The following is a 19,941-nucleotide window of genomic DNA, read 5'->3' as shown; positions in this document are numbered from 1 at the left end:
ACGCACGCAATTACCATCTGAGATAACAGCAGCGAACCAATAATTCCAACAGCGTTAGCATTTATGTGGACCTTCTTGCACTTCTTGGAGGTTGACCGTTTTTGCTCAATCAGGGTTGCCTCCCTGTTTTCCATCTCGTGTTCTCGAAAACCCGCGATTAGAGGCCGTTTTCAGTTCGGGCATGGTACGCGAACGTTGAACGCGTGTCGCATAACTTGCACCTAATAGGAAGTTATATCATGACTCCTGGTTATTGTCTCTCATCTCTTCTGTTTGTGAAAATGTACACTCCGCCGTGGTTGCGCAGTGGCTATGTTATTGTTGAACTCGCGACGCATATCGTCTTGCTGGGCCAACCAGCCGACATACAAGCAGAGTGCGGACAAGATAGCAACACAAAGGCTTGTGATCAGTGGTTCCCCACACAAAAGCAACTTCAACGAGCTTCGTTGCTGCCTTACCCCTGCTGTTCAATTTGCAAAATAAAGTGTTCCTACTTCTCCAACAATGCGAACGCTCTTTAACGCGCCTTTTACAAGCTACAGCGGCCGAATTGACTGTAGCGCACCAAGCGGAAGGGATTTACGTCTTTTGGTGTCGGTTTTGGGCGCGCGCGTTTTGAACGCTAGCTAGAAAGCGTTAGGCCCGCTGCTATAATAGGCGCGGCTTTTTTTAAATACAAATGATTGTAAACAATTTTTAGAAGCCTCCATCGAATCTGTGCCGCGTGCAATTTCATAAAGTATAGACGCAAGAAGCATTTATTGTGCTCTATATAAATGCTCGCTTCAGGCTTTTGTGCGTTCATGCAACGTTGTAGCACCAGGTAAGCAGCACTAGTTCTTGTACGAAGTTCCACCGGACATCAGCTGAAAAAAATTACAAGCATATGTCATTTTGGTCTTCAGACCTCGTAAGAATACTGCATTTAGAGGCGAAGCGTGCGAAAGTCGTGAATGAGTGCCAATACTAACCAAAGCAATTCGCTTCTACGTACACCATGGCGTAGAAAATACCCACTCATCCAAAGCAATGCCATAATATATGAAACCATATGATTTGCAAGCATTCCCCATTCCTGGTCATAATTTCATGCAAATACAACAGGCGACTGCGCATTTCGAACGCGAATTGGCTTCAGCCGACGCCATGGTAAGCTACATCGAAGTGGTCAGAGCGCAGGCTCTCAGCCAGGCCATGCTAGACGCTGGCACAAATCCTTCTACTCGCACTGAAAGCAAATGCGCGGGTGCAAAGCCTGTATTATCAATCCTAGCAATCGCTCGTCGCGTTATTGCAAGTGTGAGTACGGAAAGCGGGTATATGGCTGTTGCGGGGCCACAAAAAGCTTCACAAAGTTGACCCACTGAGATTCAGTACGCGCCTACCACGGCCGAACTGCTCTTCGCTAACGGTGTCACAAGACTCGCTTCGTCGCAGAGTCAAACATTTCTCGCGTTGCCGTAGTCGAATAGTGCAGTGCGTCGTGTCGAAGTGCACAAAGAACGCAAGAATACGCCGGTAGCCCAACAAACAGGCTACGTCCAAAGCAAACGGGTCGCCGAACTAGCGAACTTCACATGCGCAGCCGGCCTCGCTCGCTTCGGTGGCGTGTCTGGTGCATGACGCATGTGAATGGCACGTCTTTCGTGCCGCTAACTTGTTGCTAGGCAACGCAAGAAAAATAGGTCGCGAAGTATGTTGTCTAAGCACATTTCACGTTTCTTGTTGCGGATAGTCACGCCAGATAGTGGACGGGATTAACACTAGGCGTGACGTGTTTTCTGTTGCCAGTTTTTTCCGAGTTTCCCCTCTTGTTAAATTTCTTTCGCTGTCGACGAGAGAAGGCATGCCGGTTCCCATCGCGTCTGCCCATCAAATATTTAATGTCTTCAAGCCTGCAGAATATGATCTTATTAATCCAAATCACACTAGTACCTCTAACAGTGCAACCATATTGTATATGCAATCATACATAGACGAACCGTTTTTGAGGGTACCAATGATTTAAAACACTCTGCGATGTGGATCGAGAACACATGTATAATCCGGTGCGCAAACACGAACATGGCGCAAGATAATGAATGTAAATGCCTCTTCAGAGTTACCAACCTCACTGCCAGTTGCCCACACGAACACTGTCGTCGACATCAATTCATTGAAGTGTTCCGCACACAGACACATTTTCGTAGCCTCTGCTGCAGGCACCCGTTCAACCCAGACTTCAGTGCACTCAACAACAATATCAGTGAACATGTGCAGCCGCACTTTGTACGGCTATTATACATTAGACGCATAGGCGCAAGTGACTTTACTTATAACTTGTACATAATAGGAAGTTATATCATGACTCCTGGTTACTGTATCTCTTCTGTTTGTGAAAAGATAGACACTCCGCCGTGGTTGCTCAATGGCTATGGTGTTGGGCTGCTGAGCACGATGTCGCATGATCGAATCTATGGCCACGACAGCCGCATTACGACGGGGCGAAATTCCAAAACACCCGTGTACCTAGATTTAGGTGCACGTTACAGAAAAACCAGGTGATCGAAATCTCCGGAGTCCTCCACTACGGCGCGCCTCATAATCAGAAAGTGGTTTTGGTACCTAAAACCCCATAATTTAACTTCTCTTTTATATGTAGACAAGCATGATTGCGACGACCGTCAGTTGAAGCGAATAGCACATGTGCTTTCATCCCATCAAGCACGAAATTCTCATGGAAAAGAATAACGAATACGGAATAAGACCTGTCATTATGGAATTTCTCTATGAAATGATTCATTTGCTAAATGAGTGAACCATTCGGTTGTAGTCCAGATTCTTTGACAACCAGCTGTTCTTTAACGTTCGCCTAATAATAAACACAGGAAATTTTTTGATTTCGCCCAAATATAAATTCGACAACTACGTTAGGTCCAGGAAAGCAGCGGGTGCCGTATACAATAAGATACCGCGATGGCTTCCTAAGCCTTTTGTATGACGATATATTTCTACGTTCGGTATTTCGCAAGCAGTAATTTTTATAAGAAAAAGAAACTAAACACTGATTTGAGCAGGTAATTTGTATGGGCAATCTTTTCTAAACGTCCCTAAGGAAGGCTTCCTACATGTTTTTTTTCTCTTTTTGCACAGTCTATCTGCGGTTGTCCAAGTCAAAGGCATAACGGCGTGTATATGTAATTTTTCAAATGTTGTCGTTTATTTATTCAAGCGCTGCAGTTTTTTACCCGTTCAGTTCCCTCTTTGCTTCATTCAACAGTAGTTTTTGGAACCACTATAAGACAAAATTTAGAGGGTGATTCTTGTTCTCGAGTTAATTTTTGTATAATTTTGTGGTGGGGGCCTAATGGGCTGCTCGGCTAACGCCTATTGCAGCCAAATTCAAACGTGTTACAGCACAATGTTTGGCGAAAATAACAGACAACCGATACTTCAGCATCAAAAGGCGGGCCGTGAGGCTAGAGTTTAAGGCGAAGGAAAATGAATTTAACTAAGCATGAGATCAATGAGCTAAACTAGGAGGGGGAGGGGGTGGGTATTCTGCAACTTGACACCTATTGCAGATTTCATCATAACACATTTTATCAAAACAAAGGAGATGGAGTACTCGCTTCAGTTCAAGAAAATCAGGAATCAGTTAGAATCTGACATGAAGCGTGCACGCATAAACCACTATGAAAATTGGTTTGCAAGTATTATGAATAACACTGCAGTTTTTTAATACACTGAATGATCTTTTGGAAAGACCGAATGGAAATACTATTTTTGAACTTTAATAGATGCCAAATCTTGCTTTGGCCTATTTCTTGGTGATATCTTCAACGATCATTTTCTGAGATCAGGGGCTTTTGAAACCTCCTCTAGTACCCCTACTCGCTATAAATTGTATGTCACGAATCGAATTAAGAAATCTTAATTCGATTTGTTTCTAGCAGCGTGCTAACAATTACATCTATTTGTCTCGAAGTTTCTAGCACCGTGCTAACAATTAGATCTAAGGATTCGCTTCAATAAAACCAAGTTTGCGATTTACTCGCATAACTTGCATTGAAAAAAGCGCCCAGCTTCCACCATATCTTCCTGACTAATTTTGGAAATGAAGTTCAGCATGTTGCGAAGGGAACCGTCATTGCCCGCCTTAACGATTATGAACAGATTACGGATTTGAGCTCTTCCGATGGTGCACTACTGGAGTCTGACAACGTAGACTCCATACTCGCATCCGTCCACATCGAAGCAGCACTATCACCGAGCCAGAAGCAGCAAATAGAGAACCTTGTACGAGAATTCGCCTCATGTTTCTCAACGACATCGAAAGTCCAGAGAACATCCATCGCCAGACACCGCATCATTGTCGACGAAGCTGTGAGGCCCATTTGCCAGCATCCCTACCGAGTGTCACCGAAGGAGAGAGAGGTCATCAGCAAACAAGTCGAAGAAATGCTTCGAGACGACGTAATTCAACCATCGACCAGCCCATGGGCTTCGCCTGTAGTGCTGGTAAAGAAAAAGGATCAGACCTTGCGCTTCTGCGTTGATTATCGGAAGCTAAACGTCGTCACAAAGCGGGATGTCTATCCACTTCCGAGGATCGATGACACCCTCGATAGACTACGGGATGCGAAATTCTTTTCCTCTCTCGACCTCAAAAGCGGATACTGGCAAATAGAAGTGGACGAACGGGATCGTGAGAAGACAGCATTCGTGACACCAGACGGACTATACGAATTCAAGGTACTTCCGTTCGGCCTCTGTTCCGCGCCTGCCACTTTTCAGCGGATGATGGACACTGTGCTCTCCGGGTTAAAGTGGCAGTCCTGTCTGGTTTATCTCGACGATGTCGTGATTTTTTCTACCACCTTTGCTCAGCATGTGGAACGACTAAGGACTGTGCTCAAAGCTATTAGTTCAGCAGGGCTGACGATAAAGCCACAAAAATGTCACTTCGGCTTCCATGAGCTCCTTTTCCTCGGCCATGTGATTAGCTCCGAAGGCATCCGTCCTGACCCTGAGAAGACCGCAGCAGTAGAAAAGTTTCCTAGACCAACCAACAAAAAGGCCATTAGGCGATTCCTAGGACTTTGTGCCTATTACAGGCGTTTCGTCAAAAACTTTTCGAAGATTGCCGAGCCGTTAACGCGATTAACGAAAGAAGATATGCCTTTCGTATGGCACAGTGAACAAGAAGATGCATTCAATGAGCTGCGACGGCGACTTCAAAACCACCCGGTCCTTGCGCACTTTGATGAGGAAGCGGAAACAGACATCCACACAGACGCCAGCAATTTAGGACTTGGTGCCGTCCTCGTTCAATGGCAAAACGGAGAGGAAAGAGTGATTGCATACGCTAGCCGCACTCTTTCGAGGGCTGGAACCAACTATTCAGCCACCGAAAAAGAATGCCTCGCAGTAATATGGGCCATAGGAAAATTCCGACCATACTTATACGGTAGACCGTTCCGAGCAATCAGTGACCATCACTCATTGTGCTGGCTTGCAAACCTGAAAGATCCGTCTGGACGACTTGCTAGATGGAGTCTGAGGCTGCAGGAATACGACATAACGGTCGTGTACAAGTCAGGTCGCAAGCACAGTGATGCTGATTGTTTATCACGTGCTCCGGTCGAATCTGCTCCTGTGAAAGATGGCCAAACACCAGCAGTCTGACGCCGAGTTGCTTCTACTCATCAGGCACCTCGAGGGACACCACGTCCATGTTCCGCGAGTTTTCTGCCGGGGATTGTCATCGTATGTGATGAGAAATGGCGTCCTGTACAAAAGAAATTTTGAGCACAGCACAGAGAAATTTCTACTCGTTGTTCCTTCAGCTTTGCGATCGGAAATCTTAGAAGCCTGTCACGATGACCCATCAGCAGGACACCTCGGAGTGAGCAGAACCTTCGCCCGAATTCATGCTAAATACTACTGGCCAAAGCTATTGAATTCAGTGCAGCATTATGTACGAACATGTCGGGATTGCCAAAGACGCAAAACGCCTCCATTAAAACCCGCAGGCCTCCTTCAACCAATAGAACCCCCAGGAGCCCCGTTCGAACAAGTAGGAATGGACTTGCTTGGTCCTTTTCCGACATCGTCATCGGGGAAACGATGGATTGTAGTAGCGACTGATTACCTAACGCGATATGCCGAGACATCCTCTCTAATCAGTGCAACGGCCGTTGAAGTGGCTGAATTCTTTGTCACCAAGATAGTATTACGACACGGTGCCCCTGCAATTATTATCACGGACCGAGGAACTTCGTTCACAGCCGATTTGACGCAATCCATCATGAAATTGACTCATACCAGCCACAGGAATACAACTGCCTATCATCCTCAAACAAATGGGTTAACCGAGCGATTGAACAGGACGCTGACCGATATGTTGTCAATTTACGTAGACTTAGAACACCGTACATGGGACAAGATCCTACCCTATGCTACATTCGCCTACAATACCGCATTGCAAGAAACCACTCAAGTAACGCCATTCCAACTTGTTTTTGGTCGAACAGTAACCACACCCTTGGATGCAATGCTGCCTGTCAGCGACAGTACAGAACAGAACCCTGACATCAGTGACTTTACACAGAGGGCCGAAGAAGCACGTCAGCTGGCGCGACATCGCATTCAACAAAGGCAGCGCATTGACGCGGACCGTTACAACCTGCGACGAAGGGAAGTCGAGTATGCACCAGGTGACAGAGTATGGGTGTGGACCCCCGTGCGGACGCGCGGCCTGTCCGAAAAGCTTTTGCGCCGTTACTTCGGCCCTTACCGAGTACTTCGCCGCATCAGTCCCCTGAACTACGAAGTTACGCCAGAAGGACAAGTGAGCTCATCACGATGCCGGCGTCGCACAGAAACTGTACATGTGGTCAGACTGAAGCCATATTATGACAGGCAGTGATTATTCGACCAAACATCTTTTCTGTGCCATATACCACTTTAGTGTGGAAAACTGCTTGTGAACAATTTCGTCGCTTTACGCATCGGGACGATGCGTTTTGGAGGGGGGATAATGATACAAGGCAGAGACATTTAAACAACGCGCGCAGGTTCGTGCGCCCCCTCAAGACGACAACGGAGTATTGAAGGAAAAGGACGAAGTAATGGCACGTGTTTTCGCCGCACGCACTCGCATCGCAGGTGGCCGTTGTCGGCGTCTACAAGAAGAAGACGAGGTGAAGCGACGCTCGAGAGAGAAGGCCTTCCTGATCTCCCGTTTAGAACGCGGCAGTGTTTTTTATTTACCCCAGGGCACAAGTTCGCCCACAATAAATAGTTGTATCTGGGTTTCTTTAACTGTCCGTTACAATATTGTTTTACGACAACCGGACAACATGGCAGCAGAGTGCGGACAAGAGATCAAGAATGAGCGCCTGCGTTCAGTGGTTGCCCACAGAAAACCAACTTCAAGGAGGGTGTTCCTCTAAAGAAGGCATGCGATTGCGGACTTGATTTGTGATGTATTGATTGATTTATTGACATTGATTTATTAAATGTCTAATACTATTATCTTGTCAATTACCGGGCATATAAATGTCGTGGAAAATTGCCAACGCTGACTGATAAAAGTTCTGATCCACAAAAAATCTATTTTTGTTTAATGCATAGGCGCAGAGTTAAAACGCTCAAAATATATTCTCACGAAGACCTGAAGTAAAAAATCTGGCTTGTGGCGTCTTTAAAAAAATAAAACAGTTTAACAACAAAGGCATGCTATTAGAGGCTATCTCAAATTCAGCCTTTTATATATACCAGATACGTTAAACTGTCCGATTAGACTTTTTTAACCTTTTCTAATACATGCATTGTATTGAATTGTTGAAACAGTATCTTAAGGACTGTAAAAGTCGACAACTGCTGTCATGGTCAGCCAAGTATCTTGTAAAGTGTCTTCCATAAAGAAAAATTATTCTATCCGCAAGAACTTTCTCTACAAGAATGCATAAATGCGCGTGTAGGTGCACTCCGAAAGTGCCCGTACAACAATGACTGTTGATTAACCATTGATATATTGTTGGACAATTGTTGAAACAACGGACTTCAGCAAATTTTCAAGAGCAATTGAGTTCACTCAACCCTTGCACAACAATATTTCCGTTGAGTGTTCTCAATAAACAATTTATTGGGTAATTTGTGTTGATTTTTCTAGTTTTTTTCTTGTGTAGCAGTTGAGTCCAGTATACAATATTTAGGACTCGCATATGAAGACATTCCAAACATTTATTGCTATGCGTTCCAACCTCATTCCTGTCACTTTGCGGCAGGTAGGTTCTCCTTTCGCCTCGCTTTCATTAAAAGAAAATAATGTGTGGCCGATGGGGTGGAATCGAACGTCGGCCGTCGAGCCCGGTACTCCAACCAATAGGCCACGAGCGCGCACATACTCCTCTCATTCGAAAGCCAGTAAGCTCTGAAATGCTTGGCGCGTGCACCGCGTGCCACTTCCTGGTGCTGTCGCTACAGCTGGCGCTTTGAAGCGCCTATCTCCGGGACCGCCCTTCTTTCGTAGCCATTTTCGCTACGAAAAAATTGCAACGTTAGACTAGATTCATGACCGCCCAAGTTCATAACGATTTATTTCTTCGCCGGTGTACAAATGCCATCGTCGTTTTAACATACGCTAGATGACATAACCATTGGTACGATCCGAAATTAGCACGTTTCGCGGAGCAGAAGAATGCGAAATTCACTTGCGAACACGCTGACTACGCGCATGCGGAGTTCCCCAAAAGTAGACACGGTGGCAGCGCGGCCGGCGCTAAGTCAGGTGCCGACAGGCGACGACGCTACCTTCGAGCATCGGACGCGCTGTGGGAACCGTAGGATGCAAGCACGCACACGCTACTAACATACACGGGTGAGGTCTTCGAATTTCCTGCGACGTACCCACTGTCCGTAAAGGAAATATAGTTTTTTTATCCAATGTCCGTGGTACTAGAGATCAAAGAACGAACGCGCTTTGAGATCGCAGCGCGCAGCCGCTATAACCATTGACTTCAAAGAGCTTCGGATTCAGCAACGGCCGCAACAGCATCACAGCTAATCGCTGTATCTGCGGCGGCTCCCGTATCTCGCCTTGCAAGAAGCACGCGACTTATTTGAGCCTCGCCTAACTGTCGTCTTCTCATGTCCCAAGCTTACAGGTCTCGTATGTTCAGTCAAGAACACCAAAGGGAAATCAAAGAAATACAACTAACGGACTCTTATCATACCTTACTTGTCACCTCGTCATCTGCAAAGATGCTTGAAACTATTTTAGAAGCTTTATTTTTGTAAAGATACCAAAACTAGTAGTAGTCCTTATTTTCAGGTGGCGCTACAAACGTCAAAGTAGCGTTCGGGTGTGTATGTGTGCGCGCAAGCAGGTGCAACCGAGCTTCGTGTTGCGCACACTTTTGCAACAGTACGGACGGTCACCGCTAGTTTCGTAGTCGCATTTTTTGGTCCTAATATTTATTGTTTACGCTACAAATTAGGTTATTCTTAAAAATTTATGAAGGTTAGTTGATGAAAGATTATTGCTAATTAAGTAGCGGTTTTTTAGTGCCGTTATATTGTGTTTGAAAGGTTTTTATAACTGAATACGATAGCGAAGCTGTGAACGGCTTTCGGACTCAGTTATTCGGTTGCAGTTGTGCCGTGGTCCACGCCTCGTGCTTTTTGATGAAAGTGTTTTTTTCTTTTCGGACATCATGACGCACATTTTAGTGAAATGCTTTAACGACGATAAGTGGGACGTTTATCCGTTGAAGTGGTTCGCTCACCCAGCTACTAGTCTTCGACTGATGTGCGAGCCTGGTTGTTTTGATGAGTTGCGCGGCAGAGGTCATGATGCCTGTTGTAGAGAAGGCACCCCGAAAAAGTCGCAGCCGCACTTCTGAAGATAGGTAAGTATTCTCGTTTTCTTGGGCACATAGCCTTTTTTTTTATATTTTGACAATGACGAGCTTGAGATGTTAAGCACACCGTTCCCTTTCTTCAAGCAAACCGCATGCCCCGGCGCAAATGCGGCGGTACTAAATCTCGCTGCCGCCGTCACTTCGTTTGAAACAATGGTAGGCAAAGAGGCAGCGGCGCCCCATGTGTATAAAATTGCATTGCTTCATTTGTTCCTGTCCAATAACGTTTCCTTAATTTGTATGAGAGAACACAATTAGAACGTATGGATCGGCTTCTCTGCGCAGTGATAATTTTGTACAGTGGCCACGTCATCTTTCATGGGGGCTCACGTTGGCCGTCTAAGCGCTTGTTATCGCGTTCCGATACGTGAGAGGCGCGCTGCCTTTCAAGGTATTTAGGCAGGCACTACGAGCTTAGGAGAACGGCGACAAATAATTGTGCAGCAGGTGTGCAGCTGTGCTACGCTGGTACCACACTCCTACCGGAAGGCAGTGTTGCACTTCACGCTTACGCATTTCGTAATTATGGTGGCCGCCGTGGCATTTTGGGGCTCGAGGTCGTCGATACGATCCCTACAGCGGCCGCATTCCAAAGGAGCGGAATGCAAAAACGCTCGTGCATTGCGCATTGTATGCACTCAAATATTTCCAGGAAGTCAAAACTAATACGGAGTACCTAACTACGACGGGCCTCATAATCAGATCGTTGGTTTGGCACGTGGAAGATCAGAATCATTTTTTTTCCGTAGTGGCCCATCGTATACCATACGGTTAGTGTGATCATCTTTTGTACCGTAGCGGTTAAGCGCGCCTCGATTTAGGTTGCGGTAATGATGCGGCGTACCGCGAAATATATTTCGCCTCTTAGTGATTTGCGGAGAACGGCCAACCGATTAGTCACAGCTTCCGCGCGGTGACTGTACACGGATACACAGCGCAAATGAACAGAGGTGTGGTGACGACGTCGGCAAAGAACACAGCCGCCGACGGGCTTCCCTTATCGCCTATCACCGCCAAAACTACCGCACTAAGCACCTTTATCTAGCGCGGCGGGTTGCCGTTGAAGGCGTACTGTAGAATTTTAATAGGCGATAACCAAACATGCCACCGTTCTCTGCTGGCTCTTTGAGTTGGACCGATCCGAATGTGCATTGCTTGCAGAAGCGAAAAGAGCGCCAATCGGCGCGTTGTCGCTGTTGTCGCCTCGAGCTAAGCGTCGCACTCGAGCACCGTTTGGGCGGGGAAGAATGACGCATGCACGAAGCTAGCTCACTGCGCGGACGCTACCGCGCAAAAAGCGCAAGGGCGTGTACGCGACGTTCTGCACACAAATCGCGCGGGATGATCGGAGCCACGCCGGAGTGGCTAGCTTCAAAGAAGCGGTACAGTACTGTACATGTTCTCACTCGTACAGGCACGCTCACGCTTGCATCGCTCTCTGCTATCTTTAGGTCATTCCTTCTGCTGTACTTCTGCCCAAAGATTCGATATCTGCTTGGTATCGGCTGTGCACTGTCGCGTGGTCTTTGGTTCTGCGAGAGAGCCGGGAATATTTTTCCCCGCCGTGAAACATCGCTGTGCGTGTTTTACCTAACATTTACCGTAGCAACCCATTTCTTCCTTTTCTCGGCGGCACTCGTAAAGAGTCGCAAGTTTTATTTGCCAGTGTAGTGTGTACTTTCATTTCGTGCGTAGTTACGTGCAGTGTGTGGCAGATTCTTAATCCGCGTAATCTCATTTTCTATCCACATTCCCTTCTCACAGGTTACGCATGCCGCAAATTCCCAGGTGCTAAAGTGTTCTACGCCAAAAGGACCTTGGCGTCGTGCAACAGACACCCGTTGATATGTGGCTGATTCACTAGCAAGCTGGCATCTCTGTTGCCGCTCTCCATCAAGTGGGATTTTCAACTACTTTTTGTGCTGCTCTGTGGTGTACTAGCTGCCGCATGGACGCTGTGAAGGCTTACTTTCTATTTGCTCTGGCGTTTAGTACTAAAGGATGGGCTACCTTTTGAGGGGAGGCATTGCTTTTGTTTGTGAGAACATCTACCAGCCTAACCAAGTGATACTTGCGTACTGTAAACAGCAGCACGAACAGAGACGGATGACGAAATAGGTAGGAGCACACACGAGCGCAAGCTCTACTCAAAGTTTACTTTTGATTACAGAGGTATTAAACACACTGGTCAACTTCACAAAGGTAAAAATCCGTGCATGCGTGGCAGAAACAGCCACGTGCGACAAGAAAAAAATACGAAAAAGCCATGTCATGTAGAATCAACGTGTGTCAAAAACGAGAACTATCGGACAAATCTTTCGAAAAAGCGAAAGGTTTGTCCGGTAAGTGATACTACCCAACAAGAACTGCAAGTTTTTCTCACTAAGGGCAACAGATAACTTGGCTATGCATTTGTTTCGTTTGTGATCAATAAATATTGCTTCTGGAACTCCTCTGGTGTTGCGGTATAGAGCAGAAAAAACGATTGTTTCATTTACAAAGACCAGAACACAAGATGACTTATGGAAGCATTATTTATTGATAACAAAGAAATATTCATAAGCAAGATTTCTGTGACCCTTAGTCCGAAGGAGTTGCTGCAGTACTTCTCGTTAATATCACTTACAGGACAAACCTTTCAGTTTTCATGTTTTTGTTAGTTTTTGAAGCACATGTTTATTCTACAGGACGTCTTTCGGTCCTTTCTTGTTGGGCCGGGCTGTTTCTGCTGCGCATCCATGGCTTTTTCTTTGTGAAGTTGGCCAGTGTGTTCAAAATCTTTGTCTTCACGAATAAACTTCTACTTCAGTCAGCGTTCATGTGTATTCCTACCTTAATTCATCCTTCTCGTCTCTGTTTGGGTGGTTGTCAAATATAAATGCACACCGAATTCGCGAAGTGTCCATAGAATTGATACATGAAGTTATTTGCGCTGTTTATTTCAGGAAGAGCGCTATAGGGTTTTACCTTCTCTTTGTTTTTAACACTGAGTGCATTTTTTCTAGTTCAAGGAGTCTCCTGAGGAAGCCAATAAGAGTGATGGTAACTTCTTTTGTGTATAAGATTTATGAATTTCATCCATTCGAGGCATGACATGGCACATGCCTGATTGTAGGTTGCAAGAATTCGTAGTAAGACCTGCTTTTCGGTTCTCATGACGCTGCTTTGTACTGTGTTGCATTCTCCAGGCACATGAACCTTTTTTTATGCTCTAAGTGCAGGCGTTAATTTTCTAATGTTGGAGCGAAAATTGTGAGCTTAAATATGCATATATATCACTTGTAATTTTTTTTTCAACACGGTGCGGTATCTCCCTCCTTCTTTGTTACTGCTTTGTCCCAATTTTTATGCAACTTTTATGTATTTTATGCAATACAATTCTCGTAGAATTTTAATAACGTTTTACCTGCGCAATTGAGGTGTTTAGTGTTTCGTGTAGGCATTTATTTGCGTTTTTCACTGTCTCATTAATCTGGCTGTCCAGTCAGTTGAACCTTTTCTCATCCTTTATGACTATTTCTGGGGTACTTGATACTGAAAGTGCAGGTAACCATTTATTTGGCTGTTTGGAATTCTGTTAGCCGTGTGTTACTACCAATTTTCTGTGCTAAGTTATTTTTTGTCTTATCGTTCAAGGTATTAGCCTTGCCTTATCTCTTTATTGACTGAGGTACCACTTAGTTAGGTATAGGGAAAAAGGCCCCCAAAAGTGCCCTAATTAGCTTTGTGCAAGTCCAGAAATATTACCTGAAAATTAGCTCACTAAATTGAGATAATGCCACCAACAAACTCTTCTGTACCCCAAATTAACATAACCAAATGGTGTACTGTTTGTTCTCGACTTGTGCCAGGGAGATAAGCTGCAGTCATTACACAAAAGTTTTACAAGTTTATTTCTGAGGAACGCAAACCTGGCTCGTGAGAAACGTGTGATTCGGGTGTTCACTATGCCCGACAACTTTCTAAATGATGCCTTGTCAATTATTAGATGTTGAGTGATGTTATTTTATAAAATAATTGGGCAACATAAAAATATATACATCTCGAGGACAAAGCTCAGGCAAGTCTACTATGGTACCTCATTAAATTTTAATCGCCGTGAAAGACGTGTGCTAAAGCTTGTATATATTTACGGGAAGTCATTTGTTTCAAGTCTGTTATTTTGCTTTCTCACAGTCAGCCGTAGCTCTTACTGGGATGTGTTAGTGGGCGAAACATTTTAATGTAATGTGGAGCTGTGGATCACAATGATCCACAATGACCACAATGATCGTTTTGATTGAATTCTTATGTATAGGTTTTTTTAGATGTATTTACATGTTAGAGCACTGTAGGTACGAGCCTATGTGTCCAGGTTCGATGTAGTGGTGCCTTATGTACTGTAATGTTTCACGTGCACGCATCTTTACTGTAAATAAAAGTACTAAGTTGACCAGTCTCTCGTTTGATTTGGTTCGTTTGGGAAAGTTATGAGCAGGCACCGGGGCATTCAAGTGTGAACAGCAAAGCAAATTGAATATATGAATAAAAATCCACTAGCCCAACAAAACGTCAATCATATTTCAATGGCGACTTCTGAAATCTCAATGCCATCTCAACTGCCACAATGTGCTTTTCAGTGCTGTGGCAATAATAACTCAACAACAGGTCAACAGATCTACCACAACGTCAGTTCAACGCAGAATCAATGGTAACTCAACAACCATTCCACAAAACGAACACAACGGGCCGTCTAAGCACAATACTTTCAATGGTAACTTAACAATCACTCATCCTTGAGGTACCCAATGGTGTTTCAATCAAATTTCAGTGGCCAATATTCAAGAGTCCTGAACACTACCCAACAATTCTCCAACCAACTCTCAATAATTCCTCAATAAAAACTCAACATTGACCAACGAAACTTCAATGCCTTCTCAATAATTTTTTTTGTACGGGTGGTTACCGACAGCACGTGTCTTCTACCACGGCTCTTCCGCAGTAAGGGCACAAAGGTTGCCTGGGATTTTTACTTTTGTGTCACTGAAATGTAATCGAGAGATGGAATGCCAGGTGCTTCTGACGTGCGAGTCACACTCGGAATACTCAGCAACAACAAAGCGATATTTTTCTGTCTTACCATTTCAAACATCTTAGTCCAACTAAGGAATACCACGATATGTATGTGTTGTTGGAATGGCGTGGTCCCTCGGTCCACGCCAGCTGGCCCCAGTCTTGGCCGGCCGCGCCCTAGAGCGCCCAGCCAAGTCCCGAACCACAGCTTCCGCTCAGGAGTCACTTTGTCCTCCACTACTTCGTCTCCTGCCTGTGATGCCGGAGTTTCCATAGTGTAAAATAAACTTCCGTCTTCTCTCAACAGGCTTGCGCTCCTTTTTCAGACAAGCATTCCTATGATAAGCAGCTGATGTACCGATTAGCCCACAAATTTCAGCTGCAATGTTTCCCTGGCCTTGCGTATCCAAGTTTGCTATTGCACTTGTTACGCTGTGCGTTAAGGAGGAATTCAGTTTTATATTCATAGCACTAATAGATCATATAACTTAAGTACCAGATTAGCAAGTTTAATTATAGCATCCTTTTTAATACATTTATTAAAAGTACTATATATTGATTTTTAAAGGCATAATTTATCGTGTCAGTCACTGATCTTGCCAACGTCTTGCAAGATTGCCATCGGTGAAAGACAACTTTCTGATACGAAAAATTTACTCTGTTAAGCCACTTTCGGACCTTACACTTCCTGGCGAGCGACGGATTGATCTTGAGTAATTGTACCTCTGATACTAAACCTAGCTTGCTAACACGCGGCCGCTGCTGCTCTGAGCGACAAGCCTACCGTCTGTCTGAATACAACCGGGCAGGATAAATTAGCTCCGAGTGCATCGTGCGTGATGGAATCACGGCGGTCTGCACGCTTGACACATGCACGAATAGTACACACAGAATAAAGTTAATTATATTTTTACAGGGAAGGAGGTGGCCAATTTACAATTATTTATAATTGATAGACTGCTTGTTCACCTCGCTTCAATATGCTTTGCGTGCTTTTTTTGACCATGAAAGAAACCTCGACTTTAGTGACCATGCATTGACCATGCATGGTCTACACATGCGTGCAAACACCGTGCATGTGCACGGTGTTGACAGTGGAAATTTGAAACAATGGGGAAGTGAGAAAATACGGATGAGGCAGCCACCGCTGGTACTTCTAATGCACTTGTTCTATTGTCACGATTTGCAGAAATAAAGAAATTATAAATTAAAATCCGTGCACGTCCGCGCCAAGTAATGATGCAGTAAGCTATTAGGCACAATAAAATTTTAAGACACCTCAAATGATGTGGGTGCCAAAACTCTTGAAATGACACGTTAGATATTTGGGAGAGGGGGGTGAGGCTGCAAAGACTTAGGCATCGCCGGGGGGGGGGGGGGGCACTGCAAATTCTGGCGGGGGCTCGGGCCCCGTAGCCCCGCCTACCCGTAGTCGGCGCGTATCCTGAGAAATAGTTTCTGGAGTATTCGAAAATGTGTTATCGTTACCGCGGTAAACCGCGTACACATTATCCAAGTCTGCGTAGAAGTGCCGTTTTGAATGTTCAACTCCACAAAAACGCATCCGCTGTTGCACCTATTATTAATAATGTTTTTCTCTACAGAAAACTGTTTATTTGTGGCCCATGAATTTCAGATTGGATTGGATTGGAGAAACTTCATTTATGCCTGCAGTTGGGCGCTCGCGCGCCCCGACGAGGGCCTACGTCATCCTCGAAGTTGCCGTTACTCGGCGCGGGTCTCCGCTCGCCGTTGCCGGCTTGCTGGGTCCGTGCCTTTCGAGCGCCTCGAGGACCTGCTGGACGGCCCAGAGCTGATCGTCTCGGTCGTAGCTCCTTGCGGCTGCCTCGAGCCGCGGTGGGAGTGTTCTTGATTTAGCGTCTTCTGGATATTTCATGCAGTCCCACAAGATGTGCATGTAGTCTGCGGTCTCCCTCCGGCAGACTCTGCACATATCTGTCGGATATGTCTCGGGGTACATGCGATTCATCAGTTTCGGGCTCGGTAGCGATCCGGTCTGGAGCTGTCTCAGCACTACCGCCTCCGCTCGACTCAATCTCGGGTGCGGGGGTGGAAGAGTCCTGCGAGCCAAGCGGTAGGCCTTCGCGATTTCATTGTAATCCGTCATGCGGTCCTTAGTTCCGAACCACGTCGGACGGTCTGTCGCCGGGGCGCGGTTGGTTAGCGCTCGCGCCGCGGCGTGTGCCGTCTCATTATGGTTCTCATTGCGTTCCGACGCGTCGCCCGCGTGCGCCGGGAACCACTTGAGTCGTACTTTTCGTTCGTCTAGTTTTACCGCTCGCAGTACGCGCTCAGCCTCCCTGCAGATTTGCCCTTTGGCGAAGTTTCGCACCGCCTGTCTTGAGTCACTCAGCACCGTGTGGCAGTCTGCGTCGGCGATGGCCAGGGCGATGGCCACCTCCTCCGCCTGTTCCGCTTCGGTGCTTCTCACGCTCGCTGCCGTCCTTGTGGCGCCGGTTGACGCCTCTATGACGACCGCCGCGAAGGCGTTCCGTTGGTATTCGGCCGCGTCCACGTACCGCGCGTGTTCGTCGTTGGCATGCTGGTCGATGAGAGCCTTGGCCCTCGCCGCTCTTCTTCCCTTGTTGAACTCGGGATTCATGTTCTTCGGTATGGGGTCGATTCTGGTCCGGCGTCGGACCTCTTCGGGGACGGGGAGCTTCATCTCCACCTCGTTCGAGCGTCTTATTCCCAGATCGTCCAGTATCTTCCTCCCGGCTTTGGTCATGGACAGCCGCTCCAGTTGAGAGGTCCGTTGCGCTTCGGCTATTTCTTCGAGCGTATTGTGTAGCCCGAGTTGTAACAAGCGGGTCGTGCTTGTGGACTCGAACAGGCCCAGCGCCGTCTTGTACGCTCTTCTGATGAGCACGTTGATCTTGTTTCGTTCGTGTTGCAGCCATCTGTGGTAGGCTGCAACGTACGCGACGTGGCTGATGACGAAAGATTGGACGAGCCTAATTAGGCTCTCCTCTCTCATGCCAGCCTTTCGGGAAGTGACTCGCTTGAGGAGTCGAATCGCATTGGCTGCTTTTGCCTTGAGACGGGTGATGGTTTCGCCGTTCCTTCCGTGCTTTTCGATGACCATGCCTAAGATCCTAATTTTGCCGACCTCGGGGATCACGTTTCCGGATTTGGTCACTATTCTGATTTTTTCGCTTTCGCGTTGTCTGGACTTGCCTCTGCTGTATTTGGTAGGTGGGAGTATGAGAAGCTCCGATTTGCTCGGCGAACATCTCAGTCCGGTGCCTTCCAGCTGGTCTTCTATTGCGTCGACGGCGGCTTGCAGCGCGCCCTCGATGTGGGCGTCGCTGCCACCGGTCACCCATATCGTGATATCGTCCGCGTAGATGGTGTGCCTGACGTCTTCGATGCGCCCGAGCTTTTCGGCCACTCCGATCATTACCAGGTTGAACAGCATCGGCGAAATGACCGATCCCTGCGGTGTTCCGGTGCTCCCGAGCTTCTTCTCTTGCGTCTGTAGGTCGCCTGCTCGTAGCTCGACGGTCCTGTCCGTGAGGAAGTCCTTGATGTAGTTGTAGGATCTTTCCCCCATGTTGAGCTTGGAGACTTGGGACAGAATCGCCGAGTGTTTCACCTTATCGAAGGCGCTCTGCAGGTCGAGCCCTAGGATGGCTTTGTTGTCGCGGGCGCTGCCACCATCATCGATGATTTGGTGTTTGAGCTGCAGCATCGCGTCCTGCGTGCTGAGATGCTGTCTGAAGCCGATCAAAGTGGCCGGGTACAGCCCTTCTCGTTCCAGGTAGTCTTGCCACCTGTTGAGCAGGACGTGCTCCAGCACCTTGCCCACGCAGGACGTGAGCGAGATGGGCCGGAGGTTATCCGTGTCCGGCGGCTTCCCCGGCTTGGGGATCAGGATGGTCTTGGCTGTCTTCCACAGCTTTGGCAGCGCGCCCGCTCTCCAGCACTTGTTGTAGTATTTTGCGAGCTTTTCAATCGAGCCGTCATCGAGGTTCTTGAGCGCCTTGTTCGTGACGAGGTCCGGGCCGGCTGCCGACCGGCTGTTGAGGTCGTGCAGGGCCGCGCGTACCTCCTCGACGTCGAATTTCAGACGCTTATTATCTGAGAGGCGATTGAGAAGTGGCACACCAAGTGTTTCATATGTGTGGCATGAGATTCGAAGGTTGACAATTGTTCTCAAATACAATTCAACAAAAAACGTGTATTTAACCGTACATTAGATATAGTCCAACGCAGAAATATCGCATTACGTATGTTTGATATACCTTGTGTTTCATAAGTGCTTTCCAATTTTTTTTTCAGCCGTGCTCAAGGCAATCACGGTAAGCGCCAGATCTTCAGCGTTTTCTTTTCGATGTGCTGCGCTGTTTTCTGTTTTAAGCATTAAGGAAAAAAATTGCTGACTATTCAGAGCCGTAAATCAGATAATTGTAATTAATTAACCCAGTATCGAAACTGTTTAGCACCTGCATTGTCTTACATTATTAGGATTGTATGAAGCATTTCTAAGAGTAAGCATTTGTGTCGCCACCATTGCAGCACCTAGCCAGTTTTCAACAGCGTCGTTTATAAAGCAAACTGTTCCCTTCCACAAAAAGTCATCTAGCGGAGCGCATACTTGTGACGTTGCTTGCACTAATAAGTGGGCTACCCACAACACATGCACGTTAGCAACGCCATACAACACATAATATTGCTTCTTTTTGTCATTACGGTTATGCAGGATGCTGAATTGATTTGCGCTTACTATCTCTGTAATTTCATCAATAGTTTGCTTACTAGAGGCGAAGGCTAAAGGTCGCCAAGCGGAGCGAACTCGCTCTCATTGTGCTCCGCATGTTTTTACAGGTCAATAGGCCTGGGCAGCTTTGCGAGGCGTTGCCGAATACTTGGTTCAGGATGTATACTTGTTTTCGTGTCTTTGCGTACCTTGTTTTGACAGACCCTGGCGGAGTACTCGATGAAAAGAAGGTCAGAT

At 46.6% G+C, this 19,941-nt stretch overlaps 1 protein-coding gene across 1 annotated transcript in view; it reads left to right on the top strand.

The window, feature by feature from the left end:
- LOC126527880 (uncharacterized) overlaps positions 1 to 19,941 on the top strand; it is a 156,457-nt gene that overhangs the window by 16,369 nt on the left and 120,147 nt on the right. The gene's annotated exons all lie outside the window — the stretch shown is intronic.

This window comes from Dermacentor andersoni, chromosome 9 (assembly GCF_023375885.2).
Source record: "Dermacentor andersoni chromosome 9, qqDerAnde1_hic_scaffold, whole genome shotgun sequence".
NCBI lineage: Eukaryota > Metazoa > Arthropoda > Arachnida > Ixodida > Ixodidae > Dermacentor > Dermacentor andersoni.
Note: the sequence above shows the minus strand (reverse complement) of the source record. Positions and strands in the feature narration are given on the sequence as shown.